Source organism: Leptonychotes weddellii, chromosome 8, assembly GCF_054177405.1.
Source record: "Leptonychotes weddellii isolate Sample4059 chromosome 8, ASM5417740v2, whole genome shotgun sequence".
NCBI lineage: Eukaryota > Metazoa > Chordata > Mammalia > Carnivora > Phocidae > Leptonychotes > Leptonychotes weddellii.
In genome coordinates, this window is record NC_138376.1 from 5,336,960 (window position 1) to 5,354,936 (window position 17,977).

General features: G+C 38.9%; 1 protein-coding gene and 1 long non-coding RNA gene across 5 annotated transcripts in view; both read right to left on the minus strand.

The window, feature by feature from the left end:
• The window catches only part of CDKAL1 (CDKAL1 threonylcarbamoyladenosine tRNA methylthiotransferase), a 629,466-nt gene that overhangs the window by 45,493 nt on the left and 565,996 nt on the right, over window positions 1-17,977 (minus strand). The window lies entirely within an intron of this gene.
• On the minus strand, window positions 2,895-5,987 carry LOC145722922 (uncharacterized). The gene is made up of 2 exons (XR_014147483.1): window positions 4,669-5,987; window positions 2,895-4,460 (listed from the first exon to the last, which is right to left on the minus strand). It is a non-coding gene; the product is annotated as an uncharacterized LOC145722922 (long non-coding RNA).

A 17,977-nucleotide genomic window follows, 5' to 3' on the forward strand; every position in this document is an offset into this window, starting at 1 on the left:
CCTGGCTCGAGCCTTGAGTTTTCAGATTAATAACCCAGCTTCTGGGAGTCAGTGTATACGCCGGAGAAGTATGATTACTCTCGGTAATACAGCTGATAGCATTCCTGCTACGGCCAGGAGTAAATTAGAAAATTTCCTGCATCTTCCATTTACTGTAAGAAGATAGCTCTGTGAGCTGAGACACGTTCCTCGGTTCACCATTCCTACTAGAGATGTTGATTCAAGCAGCTGGGAGACAATTTTAATTTCCAGTAGAGAAGTATCTTGCGGCTCTGCCCAATTACTGCTTCAGAACAGGAATAACTTTTAGAAAGCAGCACTTCGGATATATGACTATTGAGAGTCGAGACTGCTGCTAAGCCTGCTACCGAGGCAGAGGCTTCAGGACCACCAGGATCCCAGCCTCGAGCACCATAGGTCAGCAGTCCTGATGGGCCTCCTGCGTCCCTTGGGAGCAATCTTGCCTGAAAAGCAGAGATAACCCTTTTCAAAGCCAGGACTCAAAAGGATTTCAGAGAAGGAAGACAAAGCATATTTAATGGGAAGAGGGGAAGAAAACTGCCCAATATTGATAAATCTACAATTCATTTCTCAGGAGCTATTGGAAAGATGAATTATGCTGAAAAAGATCCCAAGCAGCTTCTTGTCATTTCTAAAACATGATCCTATGCCTGCCTGAAAGAGTTAAGGCTGTATAAATATTTATCATTCTTCTTTCAAAAGGATAAGAAAAATTCCTTTTGCATACATGAATTTCAGATTGCTAAGCAAACATTAGGATATGGTCAGAGGCCCATCATCTTAATGAGGATATGGTAATGATAATGTGTTGGGTGTTTTTTGGTTTTTTTTATGGCTTGCTTATATGTGATCCAAAAAAACCTAGAGATTTTGATTTTATACTTAGGCATGCACAGACCTGAGAATAGTTAATAACGCTCTCCGAAGCATATGGACGGGATGACAGGAATACCATCAAGGGCTTACAGTGGGACCGGGGTGAAAGATTCATTAAAAGTGATAAATAGGATATGCTTTTCTTAATGTTTTGCAATTGCATATTCAATATAGCAGGCCAGTGACTATGCATTTTAACTGTCTTTATTTTTAAGAGAGCTGCCAGATTTTAATTACAGATTAAACAGTTATTTGCAAATGAGTACCTCTTCATTAACATATCAGAATCATAATAATAAACAATTCTCTGCTACAAAACAGCACACAGAACAGTGTGAAGTTTAAGAACAGTACATACATATGGCATTACAGCAGGGCAAAATATCCTCCTTGCCTTGAGCAGTTGATCAGTTAAAAAAATTTAAGGGAAATAAATGACCTTGGTGAAAGCACATAAGATTCTAAATGTTATGAGACTGGAGATTTTGTTTCTTTTATTTGTGGCCATATCCATGCCTGGTTCATAGCAGGTTCTCATTAAATATTTGTTGAATGAATGAATGAAAGAGCCAGCTCTCTTAAGGAGTATATAGTTATATTTTTGCAGTTATATGGTCATGTGCTGATACTTTTTTTTAACACTGCTAAACTGCAATCAGATCATCTGTGAGGTTATTCTCAAGGGATTTAATTCTGTAATGTATTTGAAGGGCAATGGAAGAAATGCATTTCTTAGTTACTGCCTTCATAACAAATAACAGCTGTAATAATCTCATTTCACATAGTTCCTCATTTGTTTTTATTAAAGACTTCATTTTTTTTAGAGCAAAACTGAGAGGAGGGTACAGGAGATTTCCCAGCATCTCCCTGTCCCGACATGCACAGCCCCCCCCAACTGATGTGTCTATGTAGATTTGCTCACTATAACAAGGGTACCACTCTGGGGAGGGATGTCGACAACAGTCCCTTATTTTTCATCTTCAGGTATACTTTTGTTGTTTCCAACTCATAAATGAAGAAACACAGAGAAATTAAGTAACGTGCTCAAGGCTACTTTGTGAGCTACAGCTCCTATGAGCCACCTTCCAGACCCAGTGTTTTCTCAAGTACACCAGGCTACACCCTCTCTTTGCTACATATTTTGTGTCCAGAACAAAGCGCACACACAAAAAAACTCTTAAAAAAAAAAAGAGGTACTATAATAAGTACACACAACACAGTAAAGCAGAAAAAGATGGGAAATGGAAAAGTAATTTTTGCCATCATTCCCTCCATAGAGAAAGATGGAACATAATTAAAATATTTTCTCAAAACAGTCACCGAGAGTTCCCTGCTTTGGTTACAACATATCAAATATAGAACTGCTAATGTCAAAATGCACACCAAGAAAATTGTCTTTAAGGATTGATCTCAGCAAGATGAAGATGCACTGGGCGCCTGGCTGGCTCCGTCCGTAGAATATGCGACCCTGGATCTCGGGCCTGTGAGTTCAAGCTCCACACTGGGTGTAGAGATTACTTAAAAAATAAACTCTTAAAAAAAAAAAAAAGATGAAGATGCACTGGACTTTCACCAGTCAGAGATGGGAGATGTGGGGAAAAGGAAAGTCAGATGGGGGAGTTTCTCACATAGCAGGTCATAAGCAGAAGACAAAAAAACCCACAAAAGGTTCTTCAGAAGATGTACTTGTTCCCCCTTTTTTTAGGGGATGTACAAGACAAGTACAAATTAATAAGGCAAATCGGTAGCCCCATGGATCATTCACACCTAGGCAAAAAAGTAACTTGGCTAGAAGTTTTTAAATTCAAAAATGTTAATCCAGTTTCCTTAACAGTTATTTCAGATCAGCTGAGGGGTTCTAAAAACGCCTGGAGCGATAATAGTGGATTTTACCAAGCCCACTGGTGTATTACTGTTGATATATTCTTTGGGATCACGAGGACTGGCAGGTGATATAAAACTTGAAGGTCTCAGATTTACTGTTTTGAATAAGGATGGTGGCGGGGTAGGGAGGGAGGTAGGAAGGATTCATGATAAAGTTGAAACAATCAGATGAGGACAATCTCATTCTACTCCTTCTGCTCACCACCACGATTATAAGCACAGATATCATCCCTACCACTACTTCCATTCCAGTGCTGAGGTGCTTTCCCTTATTTCTTCACCGAATATCCTCACTCTATAGATCAGGAAACTAGAGCCCACTGATGTTCTTAGCTGAAGTCAGGGTTTATAATGGTGAGGTTGAAGGATTTTTTTTTTGAATGTTCTAAAATTCAAAGTGATAGTAATCTATTACTTGGAGTATACATAAACATAATTATACAGCAAATAAAAGTGTTGTATGAAGGTGAAAGTTAATAGCTTAAAATACTCCATCATAAAAATTTTATTCCTAATTTTAAAAAATACAAAGATATATTATAAATAAATGATGACTTTCAAATTCTGCAGCTTGCCAGAAAGCTAGTAGGCACAAAAAAAAATAAAAATAAAAGGATTTAATGCTAATTATTCACCCCCTTGCACCCCTGCATTTCCTAGAAAACACAGGGGAAATGCCCCCTGAGGACCTACTTGCTCACCCCTAACTGAGCAACTTCACCTTCAGCACCTGACTCTGTTGAGCATGAATCCTGAGGTTACATGAGGCCCAGGCTGATAAATGAAGAAGCATCTCATTATTAAGAAGTAAACCCATGATAATGGATTGTTGATTCAGGGCCATTAGTTTTATAAGCCTATTTCAGGTAATGTTTCTATTCTGCTCTCATTGTCCCTCATTCTCCTCCCTCCCCTCAGCCTCCCCATCGCCTCCCCACCAACCAATGCAGGCTCCCTGAACTCTCTTCCCTCTTGGAGAATCCCAGACCTTCTTTGCAAAGGCATTCCCGTCTCCCTCCCCCTGAAAAGAGGTAAGGGGAGACCAGCAGTGCCAGGCTCATGGCAGACGAACTACTTCCCTCCTAATGAGTCTATCACTGGCTGTTGCCCCAGGTTAAAAGAGAACAGGGATCCTGGCAAATGAGAGTTTCTAAACTTGGAACACGAACTGTGGCAGTAATCCTATCCCAATTTTAGAGTCAACATGTTTGGTTAAAAAAATAATAATAATACTAATAATAGTAAGAGGAATGTGGCAGGCTGGAATCCTTCCCTACGCTGTGTCCTCTGCTGGTGAGCAACCACAGTGCCCTACCAAGAACATGGCGACCATGGCGACCACGGCGTGCACGCAGGCTGGAAACCGGGCTTTGGGCTCTCGTGTGTGAGTGTGTGTGTGTATGTGTGTGTGTGTGTGTGTGCGCACACGTGCGCAGAGTCCTCCTGGATCTTCAGGCCACGGGGGGGCAGGGAACACAGGATGTCGGGGACACAGCTGCCCAGGCCCAGAGGCACTGTCCACGCGACTAAGGTATTGTCTGGAAACTTCCCTCAGCACCATTTTCAATCATATTAATTCCTTTCAGAATGACTTTAACAAGATCATCTTTCACAACGTGATCCCTCCTTTCCTCCAATTGAAAAGCCTTATGTACAAGTGAAAATTAACATTAGGGCGCCTGGGTGGCTCAGTCGGTTAAGTGACTGCCTTCGGCTCAGGTCATGATCCTGGAGTCCCTGGATCGAGTCCCGCATCGGGCTCCCTGCTCGGCGGGGAGTCTGCTTCTCCCTCTGACCCTCCCCCCTCTCATGTGCTCTCTCTCTCTCATTCTCTCTCTCTCAAATAAATAAATAAAATCTTTAAAAAAAAAATTAACATTAAAGAACAAGTTTCTTAAAAAAAAAAAAAGCTAAAAAACAGGGCCTCCCCTTCGTTATCCGAGTTCGGAATTACATAGGGCACATATCGTTTTAACAGCACGCCCATGTTTTGGCCACATATGTATCAGTGCGATTACCACATAAAGGGTGAAGCCTTTACAGAGAAACAATGTCACTGGCTTTGTGAAATAATTTTGTCTTATAAAGATCCTTAAATATACAGCCCCTGCCATACAGCTTAGAGTGATGGTAAGAAATGTAATTTCATGATTGTTTCCTTTTCTCTCCCACCTTATCCTCTCCCCAGTATACCGCCCTTGCCTTGGACCCTATATGATTGCCCCTTGCATCTCCATTTCTCATCATCACTGCCCAATGCTTGCGACACCAGCTGCTACTTTCTTTTTTAAGTCATGTTTCCTTGTTTAGCTGACTGACCAAAGCATCGAGGGATGATAAAACAGGTTGAGTCCAAGTGAGATTCTGACTTTCGTTTGGACAAGTGATTCATCTTTGCCATCTACAAAATGGGGAAAGCTTGAATCTATCTTTGAATTAAAAAGCACATGAAAACATCAGTGAAAATACAACAGAATACAAATTTCACTTCTGCTACTGATTTATTCAACATTTCTGGGTAGGTTGTTAGGCTTTGAGAACACTTTTATCAAAAATAAACTATTACTTATGTGTTTGCTTTCATTATCTTTTTGGGAATTCATCAAATAGGATCAGTAAGTGATGATTCTTCAATTTCCTTATAGCACAAATGTTTGAATAGATTCAGTAGTCATTTTTGAGATAATGTATCTTCCTGCTACTAAAAAAAAAAAGATCAGATGAAAACCTTAAATAATACCTACCCAGGTTAAAGATCATATCACACTCTTTAAATCAAGCCTTTGGTTTTGTAAATCAAGTGTTCTGGTTTTGTTCAAAACACCTACTTTTTCTCATGTATCCTTTTTGGTACTTAATGAAAAGAGGGTAGGAAAAAAAAATCACATGAAGTTTCCAAACAGAATTAGGCAGTTAAATCAAATCTATGAAAAATTCATAATCACTACAAACTAGAACTAGGTCTTCCTTGTATTTGATAACAGATATGCCCTCTACAAAATGAAGTGTGTGTGCGGGTGGCAGGGGGGTGATGTTCAATTTATCAAAACAATAATTACCATGATATATAAAAACTAAGTATCATAAAAATGGAAATAAGCCAGTGTATTAAAGTGGAGGGCGGGGTGGGGGACCCTTCTAAAGTAAAAGGGAATAGGCCTAGCTTTAAAAACAATGCAGTGTTTTATAGATTTGCATTCTGTTCAAGCCTGCTTAAATTAACTGAGAATACCCAAAAGTCTAAAATAGCATATTTCAGTATGATTTTAATTTAAGAAGGAGAAGCCTTGCTTATGTAAATAATTCAAATGAACAGCAGAGTTGTGGATTTTAAAATCATAATTCTTCTCTAATAGGCAGGGGACAGTGAGGATTGCTTTTCTAAAGCGAGCCTCATCCTGTGGAGACAACTTCAGACCACGGGGGCAGGGAGATCCTTCGCCTCAGCTGTCCTGTGCTTCCTAAGATGTCACATTCTAGCAGATACATGTCACCCTTCCTTCCTTTATGGGCGGCTACCCGTACACGTGAATTCAAAGCAGTATATTTGACTTCTTTATGTAGACTGTAGTTTACAAAACACCCCCAAGTAGATCAAACGTTTCTGGGGAAACGAGGTATGTGTTCAGCACATGCACCTGCCTTCCTTACACAACACTTAGAGAACAGCCTTTCACTTCTTTATGTTTTGGTCTGGCCCTGCAACAGCCACACTAAATTAGCATGAACGCTCGTAATCAATCTATGGTTTTCCACTGGTTAAGGTATAGAGAAAGGTTATTTTCTTTCATATGTACAGTCACATGAGAAACCAAAACCAAAGCTTTCAGACTTTTATCTTCTTTTATCACACAGTCTTAAATAAAATAAATGTCTACTTCATCTGAAGATGTCTGCTAGGAAAGAATCTTCATTTCGTTTTTGTTTTTTCTTAATAAATACCTATAGCAAGCACTTTACAAATGTTAGCTAAGTTCAATGCTGGAAACAGCCTCATGCTGCAGGGACTTCCTCATGCGGCATCTGAGGCCCAGAGGTACCAAGTCCCTTGCTGTTAAGTGACAGATACAGCCTGTGTTCAAACCTGGAGGTCTGGCTCCAGAGTCTGAGCTTGTAACTACCGTGTTATGCTACCTCTTCCATTTTTTTTTTTTTTTTGAGAGAGTGAAAGAGTGGACAGAAGGAAAGGGAGAGGGAGAAAATCTTAAGCAGGCCCCACAACCAGTGTGGAGTCCAACACAGGGCTTGATCTCACGACCCTGCGATTATGACCTGAACTGAAATCCAGTGTCGGATGCCTAACCGACTGAGCCACCCAGGTGCTCTGCTACTTCTTCAATTTTAAAGTCAAGTTACAATTTTAAAATTATTTTACTGATGCTTAATTAACCACAGTGTGGCCTGCTCTGGAGTGAAAGTCGTCCCTTTCTTATTAAAAGGGCTTTGCTGAACCAAGATAGAATATTCACAACCTTAGGAGATAAAAGTCAAATGATGGCTTTCAAGTCACCAAGGGATCAAAAGGACTCTGCAGCTGAAAGGGTGGCTTTAATGCTCATTTCTTAGTAATTTAAACAGGCCTGGTTATTTTAAATGGATAATCAGTGTACAATAAAAGATACATAACCACGCAGCCTTTGGAAATGAAAATAACAGATTAAATCTTTGGAGGTAAAAGTGGAAGCTAATTATACCCTAAATAAGCTCTAAGGTCACTGCAGCTGAGCACTGAATTTGTCTGGGAGCTTACTGACAAAACCAAAAGACTAGAACGCTCACTGAGGTGAGCTCCACTGTTTCCAAACAGGGGATGTGTGGCCTCATTCGGAAAGCAAACTTAATAAAACCCATAGATTTATACTTTTAACCTATTAGTAAATAGATTTTATAGTCGGGAAACCTGTTTTATGTACTCCTTGTGTATTCTGTGTACTCCTTGCCTAGGAAAGTACTTTGTACAAAGGAGCTGCCCCACAAACGTACATTAAAATGGAAGCCAAAAATGTACTGTGATGTGAGAATATTTTTGGCTGTGTGAGAGCAGTTTCAGCTTGCCACATCATGGGGCCGCCATTAATGTGTGACCAGATTAACAGCCTCTATCTTCCGGCTTCCGGATCCATTCCCCATAACCCACCTAGAGAGAATATTTACACTCAAGTCTGCCCATGTCATGTCTCCACTTAAAGCCCTACAACGGCGCCCACTGCTCTCAGGAGAAAGTTACCACATAAAGCCCTACTTAATTTTTAAATTAGTGCACAGGAGGCCGTATAATGAAGATGTCATAATTTATTTAACTACTTTCCTATTAATAGATGTTTGGCTTATTTCCAATTTCTGGCTATTACCAGTAACAACACATGCCTCCTTGGACACACCGGTGAGTGTTTCTCTAGAAGTGGAATTACTAGGTTGAAGGAAGAACGTTTAAACTTACGATTTTCATATATACAACTAAACTGGCCCACAAATGGCTTTATCAATTTCTACGTTCCCACTCTGTATATGAGTACTTTCTGTCCCACCTCTGGCACATTGTCTATTATCAATTAAAAGAACAAAACAACTTTGCCAGCGTAAAAGGTGAACAAATATTTTTGTTGTGATTTTCATTTTCCTAGTTGCCAGTGAGACAGAACAAACACCTTTCGTATGTATTCTTGAACTCCCTGCCCATTTTTCTGTTGAGTCATAATTACTGAATTACAATTATTGCAAATATTTTTTTCCTGGTTTGTTGTTTACCTTTTAACTTTCAAAAAAATTTTTAATTGAAGTAGAGTTGAAGGACAATATTATATTAGTTTCAGGTGTACAACACACTGATTGGACAGTTACGTACATTACGACATGCACACCATGATTAAGTGTAGTTACCATCTTATCCTTTATCATGTCATTCATTATATGGAAGCATTTACTGCTTTGTAGGTAAAATTTATCAAGAAACCCTGGTGGGCCTTTGATTAAAATTATATTGGCTCTATAGAATAATACGGGGAGAGTTGACATTATCCTTATTTTAAATTGCCCTATCCAGGAATGTGTTAGGTTTCGTAACTTAAATATATTTTATATTTTTGAGACAATTTTTTGAAATTTGAGGGAAATAGATTCTATATTCTTTGAAACAACATTAGCTTTCATCATGAAGATCTTGTACATTTCTTGTTAGGTTTACCTATAGGAAATTATGTATTTGCTTAGTTTCTTTTGTGAATGAGGTCTTTTTCTATCCTTCCTTCCTTCCTCCCTCCCTCCCTCCCTTCCTTCCTTCCTTAAAACTTGTTTAAGTATCTCTCAGGCAGGCAAACAAATGTATCATGTATTAAAGAATCAGTGAGTGATGGTGGAAGACAGCCAAGTTAAAAATGCTTTTGATTTTCTGATTACTAAAGCATTACACTGACGAGGTAAGAAGACAAACTAGAGTTAAGAGAAACTAATCTATAATTTTGATTTTAAAAGTTCCAGAAAAAGACTGTATTTTTTAGAGAAAACGGTCTCCCGGAAAGTCACCTGAGGGTGTTTCCAGGTCTAACTTCATGCTTAAGTCACCTGTGTATTCTGTAGACTCTTAAAAAAGACAAGTGGTTCCACAGCTTTCCTTAATTGCCAGGTTAGTATGGAACAGACTGTTCTGTTTTATCACTAGTTATTGTTCTTAATCTCTTATGGTGCCTAATTGATAAGTTAAGCTTTATCACAGGTACGTCTATATGGGAAAAAGCTTCATATATAAGTTGGTACTATTTGTGGTGTCAGGCATCCAGTGGGGACTCTGGAATGCATCCCCTGCAGATATGAGGGAGGAACTTCTGTAGTTGTTTTTCTGGTTTAAGAATGTATAATGAACCCAATTTATCATCACTCAGCTTCACCAATTAACTCAAGACATGTCTTGTTTCACATATTACCAACCTGTTACCTCCCCAGATTTCTTTTTACCTTTTGACGCCATTCATCTACTTCACTTGAAACACCAATTTGTTTTCTGTCCCTATGAGCCTGTGTGTGTATTTTTTAAGATTGGCCATATGAGAGAGAGCTTATGGGATCTGTCTTTCTCTGACTTATTTTGCTTTGCATAATGTTTTCAAGGTCCATCCATATTGTTGCAAATGTCAAAATTTCATTCTTTTTTTATGGCTGCATAAAATTACATTGTATGTGTATGTAGTATGTATGTACACCCCCCCCCCCACTTCTTTATCTGTTCATCCACTGATGGACATTTATGTTGTTTCCATATCTTGGCTATTATAAATAACGTTGCCATGAATATGGGGATGCGACTGCTTTTTGAGTTAGTGTTCGTATCTTCTGCAGATAAACACCTAGAAGTGGAATTGCTGGATCGTAGGGTAATTCTATTTTTAACTTTTGAGGAACCTCCATTCTGTTCTCCAGAGTGGCTGCACTGGTTTGCATTCCCCCCAAAACCACACAAGGGCTCCTTTTTCTCTACATCCTTGCCGACATTTGTTATTTCTTGTCTTCTTGGTAATAACCATTATAACAGGTGTGAGGTGGTATCTCAATATGGTTTTGATTTGCATTTCCCTGATGATTAATAATGTGAAACATCTTTTCATGTACCTGTTGGCCATTTGCATGTCTTCATTGGAAAAACATATCTTCTTCCCATTTTTAAATTGAATTCTTTGTCTTTTTACTGTTACGTTGTAGAAGTTCATTACATATTTTGGATATTAGCCCATTATCACCTATATGATTTGCAAATATTGTCTCCCATTCATTTGGTTGTTTTTGTTGGTTTCCTTCGCTGTGCAGAAGCTTTTCAAGTTTGATGTAGTCATACTTGTTTGTTTTTGCTTTAATTGCCTTTGGGTGTCAGATTTAAAAAATCATCCCCAAGGTCTATGTTAAGCAGCTTACCACCTATATCTTCTTCTAAGAGTTTTATGGTTTCAGGTGTTATGTTCAAGTCTTTAATCCATTTTGAGTTAGTTTTGGTGTGTGGTATAAGACAGTGGTCCAGTTTCATTCTTTTGCACGTTGCTGTTCAGTTTTCCCAATCCCATTTTTGTAAACATTCTTTTTAAAGATTTTTATTTCTTTGAGAGAGAGAGAGAGAGCACAAGCAGGGGGAGCAGCAGAGGGAAAGGGAGAAGCAGGCTTCCCGCCGAGCAGGGAGCCCAATACGGGGCTCGATCCCAGGACCTTGGGATCATAACCTGAACTGAAGGCAGACACTTAACCAACCGAGCCCCCCAGGCGCCCCTTCCCAACACGATTTATTGAACAGGCTGTTCTTTCCCCATTGCATATTCTTGGCTCCTTTGTTGTAAGTTACTTGACCATATATGCGTAAGGTTTATTTCTGGGTTCTCTGGTCTGTCCCACGGACCTATATGTCCTTTTAAATTGTCCTATTATGTTAATTTTGGTTTTGATGGGATCTTGTAGCTGGCTTATACTCAATTGTCTTCTTAGTTTTTCAACTAATTCCATTGTATTTCCTGTAATTGTATACTTATGTTTTCTACTAGAATAAGATTTTCATGACAGTAGAAACTATTTCTACCCTTTCACACTACCGTGTTCCTACTACTTAGCACAGCTCTTGGCACACAGTAGACAGTTAATAAATATTTGCTGAATTGAATTTAACATGTAAATTCAGGCTTCTCTTCTCATATATGGGTGTCAATTCATGTTCATTTCTCCCTACAATGGTCAAACTTCTTGAAAGAATTAACTTAGGATTCTAATTCTCCAAAAACTTAATAATTAACCTATGAAAATAACACCTATGAAAATTACATACACTTTTCTAAATAATCACTGAATAAAGGAGGAAAGAAAAACTCCAAATAAGTCAACTTGAAAATAAAAATGATCAAAACACTATATACTAGATAAGGAAGAACAAGATTTGGAAGAATAAAACAAGTAACAAATATTCCACTTCAGAAATTAGAAAAATAAGAACATCCCAAGAACAGCCATACCCCAAGAAATGTAGGTGAAAGGAATTCAATTAAAAACAGAAATAGAAAATACAAAAATATGGACAATTAACCATGCAAGCATATTTGTATATGTATAAATGTGTGTGTTCGTGGGGAGTCTCACAAAAACAAAACACAACACAACAACAAATCAATACTGAAGCAGACAAAACTTTAGCAAAACCAATCATGGGTAAAAAACCATAAAAGACAAAATGGGGGAATGAAGAGGGCATGCTAATAATCAAGAGAATATTATATACTACTGTATGCTAAAAAATGTGAAAAAGAAAATCGATGTAATGTGTAGTTATTATAGGAATGTATTATAGAAACTGACTGAAAAAGAAAAAGAAAAAAAGAAAGCCCAATATGCATACAAGCAATTGAAAAGGTTATAAAACAATTTGTTCTTCAAAGACTCTGGGCAAAAACGTTTCTGAGCCATGAACTCTTAAACTTTTAAGAAACTGATAACCTAATCCTACAGGAAACAAATCCAGAGCACAGAAAAAATATGGCTGATTACCCTATTAGGTTTTAGGAAGCCAGCATCACTATGACTGGAAACAACTGAAAAAAGAAACATGAAGAAAGAATAATAAAGACAAAGGTTAAGACCTCAAGATAGTAAAAAAACACGGTTAAAAACGACAGGTCCTGGATTTTGAATCCCAGCTTTACCATTTACTAGCTTTGCCCCTTTGAGTGAGGTACTTTCCTCCATGACGCCCTGGATTGTAAGGGTAAAATGAAAGAATCCATCTGGAGCACTTAGTATTGTGTGGGCAACAATATTTTATAGGGAATACCCTAGGTCCCCTTAAAATATGTAAGAATTTGCATCCTGTCAGTATGTTCATTTTCTGAGAGGAAGGTTCATGGTTTTGATGAGATTCCTAAATGAACCATCTCCCCCATCCTCCTGCTCAATTTAAGACCCACTTACATGAATCTTTCTTCTGAGTATTGATGCAGAACAAAAATCTGGATACAATATAAGCAAAATAAATACAACAGCACATTAAAAGAACCACTCATCAATACAAAAAAAAATTAATCTTTGAAACTGAAGGCTAGTCTGGGGTGAAAGTGTACATAGGGCAGCTTTTCTAGAAAACAATTTGGTAGCATCTAGCAAAAACCCTTTAACCTGATAATATCTGTACTCTTCAACCTAATAATTGTGCTTCCAGGAATGCATCTAAATAAAATGGCCACTGAAACCAAAAAATGTGTCTAAAATCACGGGGTAATTTATAATAACAAAACATTAGAAACAATCTGTCCAACAACAGAGGAATAGTTAATAAACAGATGCATCCATTCAATGGTGTATTCTGTAGCCACTTAAAAAAAGGGTTTTGAGAACTTTAGCAACACAAAACAATGCTCAAAATACGATTTTAAAAAATAAGTTAAGTAGCCAGCATCATAAAATAAAATAAATGAACATAGTCTAAAGGAAGGAAATATACCAAAAAGGTCTTAATGGTTAACTCTGGGTGGTGGGATTATGGATGATTAATATTTTTTCTTTCTTTCTAAAAAATCTTCCAGATATTCTATAATAAGCATTTTATTATTTTGAAGTTTATTTATCTGAGTAATCTCTATACCCGACACAGGGCTTGGCCTAATTAATGATCCTGAGATCAAGAGTCACAAGCCCCACTAACCAGCCAAGTGCCCCTATAATAAGCATTTTAGTAACAATCATATAAAAGCTATTCAGGGGTGCCTGGGCGGCTCAGTCGGTTAAGCATCTGACTCTTAACATCGGCTCAGGTCATGATCTCAGGGTCGTGAGGTTGAGCCCTGTGTCGGGCTCTGTGCTGGGCGTGGAGCCTGCTTGAGATTCTCTCTCTCCCTCTGCCCCTCCCCACTCTAAAAAAAAAAAAAAAAAGGCTATTAAGGGGGTGCCTGGCTGGCTCAGTTGGTGGAGCAAGCAACTCTTTTTTTTTAAAATTTTTTTTATTATGTTATGTTAATCACCATACATTACATCATTAGTTTTTGATGTAGTGTTCCATGATTCATTGTTTGCATATAACATCCACTGCTCCATGCAGAACGTGCCCTCCTTAATACCCATCACCAGGCTAACCCATACCCCCACTCCTCCCCTCCAAAACCCTCAGTCTGTTTCTAGGAGTCCATAGTCTCTCATGGTTCGTCTCTCCCTCCGATCTCCCCCCCTTCATTCTTCCCCTCCTGCTATCTTCTTTTTTTTTTTTTAACATATAATGTATTGTTTCAGAGGTACAGATCTGTGATTCAACAGTCTTACACAATTCACAGCGCTCACCATAGCACATACCCTCCCCAATGTCTATCACCCAGTCACCCCATGCCTCCCACCCCCCACCACTCCAGCAACCCTCAGTTTGTTTCCTGAGATTAAGAATTCCTCATATCAGGGAGATCATATGATACATGTCTTTCTCTGACTGGTTTATTTCGCTCAGCATAATACCCTCCAGTTCCATCCACGTCGTTGCAAATGGCAAGATTTCATTCCTTTTGATGGCTGCATAATATTCCATTGTATATATATACCACATCTTCTTTATCCATTCATCTGTCGATGGACATCTTGGCTCTTTCCACAGTTTGGCTATTGTGGACATCGCTGGAGCAAGCAACTCTTCATCTTGGGGTTATAGGTTTAAGCCCCACATTGAGTATAGAGATTACTTAAAAAATAAAATCTTAAAAAAAAAAAAAGCCTATGTTAAAATATCCTACTAACAAAGGTGTATAATCAAATGGATCATCAGAACTACTGTTCCTCATGTTGTGATTTTTGCTTATAATATTATTTCAGCTTTCTATTTATTATTAACAGAATTTAAGAATTTTGGGAATTAATGAGAGAGCTGCAAACAGACTTTTACTTGATGGGTCTTATAAATAGCTGAAGAGTGTTGGCTAAAAGCAATGTAATCAGTTTTGGTAATTTAGGGTACTATCTTTCTCAGCTTCTGTAAATGGTGTGAGGTTTTCCCTACCCTACATATGAAAATATCAACGAGGGCACCTGGATGCCTCAGTCGGTTAAGCTTCTGACTCTTGATTTCGGCTCAGGACATGATCTCAGGGTCGTGAGACGGAGCCCTGCATCAGGCTCCACGCTCAGCAGGGAGTCTGATGAAGATTCTCTCTCCCTCTCCCTCTGCCTGTCCCCCTGTTCACACGTGCTCTCTCTCTCAAATAAATAAATCTTTAAAAAAAAATAATATCAGTGAAAGATGTTCACGGCCTCAGTAACATCTTAGAATCAGTGTCATGATTTTTCCCTCCATACTTTATAAAGAAAGGAGACCTGCAAACTAAGGAGACCTACCTTGAGTAGGTAATATATATGGAATAAGATGATAAATAAGACTACTTTTGCAATCTTCTCTCCTAACTCCAGTATTATATGTTCTTCCGATCAACCAGTCCATCTTTTCTAACCTACAACATGGTCCTGGTGACCCCCACGGTGGCATGCTTTTAGGCGTGCTGTCAGACAAAGCTGCAGACAACAAGCAGACCCTAAACTTCACTTGTATGCTCCACAGATTATTAGCTGTCTTCGCTGGTACTTTGCTTCTCTCACTGGTAGGTATGAATTCATCTACATTCATCAAACATTTGATAGCTTTTCTATCATTTTTTTCTCCCTCCTGTCAGAAAACTGACAAATCCACCGAGGGTTATGCTAGTCAGTAAATATCACTTTTTAAATTATACCGGTTTTCAGTGGGGACACAGGTGCACAGCATTTGTAATATCTGCTCATCCCTGTTACTGTCATGGGGTGGCTTTTGTAAAATATTCTAATTGTATATTTATTTTTAATGTCCAAGTTGTAGACCATCTTATTTTGCTTTTTCTGGCATTCCTTTCATCTGATAAAAATGATCTTGCGTAGGTCCTGCTTTCTCTAAATAAGTAATTTCTTCATTGCTTCTCACATGAATTTCTCACAAGTCTTCACTGACCTGGAACTCTGTCTCATAGCCCAAGGGGTCTATCTACATTAAATCGGCTGCCTTGGCACTTACATATTTATGTTTTGGTGAAGGAGGATATTTATAAGGAGGAAGAAAGGAGAAAGAGAGAGGGATAAGCACCGAGATGGGTATTAGAAGCAAGATGGAGATACAGAAAAATACTGAAGCACTGTTGGTTTGGGGGTAAATGTATTAACTACAAGAAAACTACTAAAACCCTGTTTTACACGGGCTATGCATACATTAGAAATTGTTTTTATAGTTCTTCAAAACTACACTGATTTTTAGAATATTCCCTTTAGCCTGCAGAAACAGATGGTATGCTTTTTATTTTGAAATTACCCCATCAACTTTTCCCAATTGTGGTGTATTACTTTCTGATTTGTGAGACAATAGCTCTGAATCCAAGGAAATGTGTAATTACACACAAAAAAATTTTCCTCATGTGCGGCTATGTCAGTTAAGTATTAAAGTTTCTTCCCAAGAGTGAATCAAAATTAATCTCTCTGTAGCTTCCATATGTTACTTGTAGAGCATCTGCTCAAATGAGTTGTCTTTCCAGGCTGGTTGACATTTTGGGACCCTGATAATGATCCCATCTTGCTTTAATCCCAGTGCCCTTCCTAAGAACACTGATGAACCAGCTCGAGCACCTGGTTGTAACCTGTGTGGAACCTGCTTCTCACCAGGAGTAGAAGGCTGAGTTCATTGGTGTCACAAGCTGTCTATCACCTTCTCAAAGAACACACCGATTGACTTGATTTCGTTTTCTGCTTTTGTATTCATGTCACGAGTCATCGTGGTCCCTTGCGGTCAACTGCAATCTCAGCCTGGAACCTCACCCCCCCATCCCTCGGGCTTCCTGTCAAACAATCATGCTCTGCCAATTCCACAGAGCTGCTGTAATCTGGTCGCCTTCTTGGGTATGCTCGTCTAGAGTCTATTTATCAGCACACAACAGTTTCAAGGGCTTTTGTAGAATGAGATGAAAGAAGGCCTCAGGGGGCGCCTGGGTGGCTCAGTTGGTTAAGCGCCTGCCTTCGGCTCAGGTCATGATCTCAGGGTCCTGGGATCAAGCCCCACATCGGGCTCCCTGCTCAGTGGGGAGTCTGCTTCTCCCTCTGCCTGCCGTTCCCCCTGCTTGTGCTCTATCAAATAAATAAAAATAAAATCTTTAAAAAAAAAAAAAAGAAGGCCCCAGAAGCTCAGACAGATATTCCGACATTGGCCTGCAGGTCCTGTGTCACCGTGAGTAATGTTTCTGAAGACCCATGTTAAATGAATTTTATTAAAATTGAATGGAATCTATGACAATCTTAATTTACTTCACTGGCAATGAAGAATATGTTAGACAAGAAGCATCAACTGGCCATCCATTTATAACATACTTTGAATTTTGGTCACTTGGTCAGTTTACAAGCTTTGCAGTGGTCACCGGAGAGTAGGCGTTCTCATTGTGTCCAAGGAAGGTCACAGAATAGAACAGAGAGGCTCTTGCACTTTCCATAAATTTGATGTGAACAGAGTGTATATTCTTGAGCACAGTAAGGTCTAAAATTATTCGGTACTTTTGGTGACACAGGCCAAATGACAAACTTGGGAGTTGAGAAGCCATTGTGAGATAAGATCCTCCTACTTTAAATTAGTTGCTGTCTTTGTTTCTATGAATGAAATATTTTTCGATATTTACTAAATAGTCCTTCCATGGTTCATGTGACTAGGTGATGGTTACTTCTGGTAGCACTTCCATGAGAAATAATTAAGTTGATCAACTGTCAGCTTTGACAGTACATTTGGCAGGAATACTTTGGAAAGGCAACTTGAAAGTTAAAATGTAACAGCACTGTAACTCCAATTCCTTCTCACCTGGCTCACAAATTTCACTAAAACTGGGGCACCTTGGTGGCTCAGTCGGTGAAGAGTCTGCCTTCTGTTCAGGTCATGATCCCAGGGTTCTGGGATCGCCCCGTGTTAGGCTCCCTGCTCAGCTATGATTAATCTATTAAAAGCTAAGCCTTATCAGGGAAATCCAAATCAAAACCTCAATGAGATACCACCTCACACCAGTCAGAATGGCTAAAATTAACAAGTCAGGAAACGACAGATGTTGGCGGGGATGCGGAGAAAGGGGAACCCTCCTACACTGTTGGTGGGAATGCAAGCTGGTGCAGCCACTCTGGAAAACTGTATGGAGGTTCCTCAAAAAGTTGAAAATAG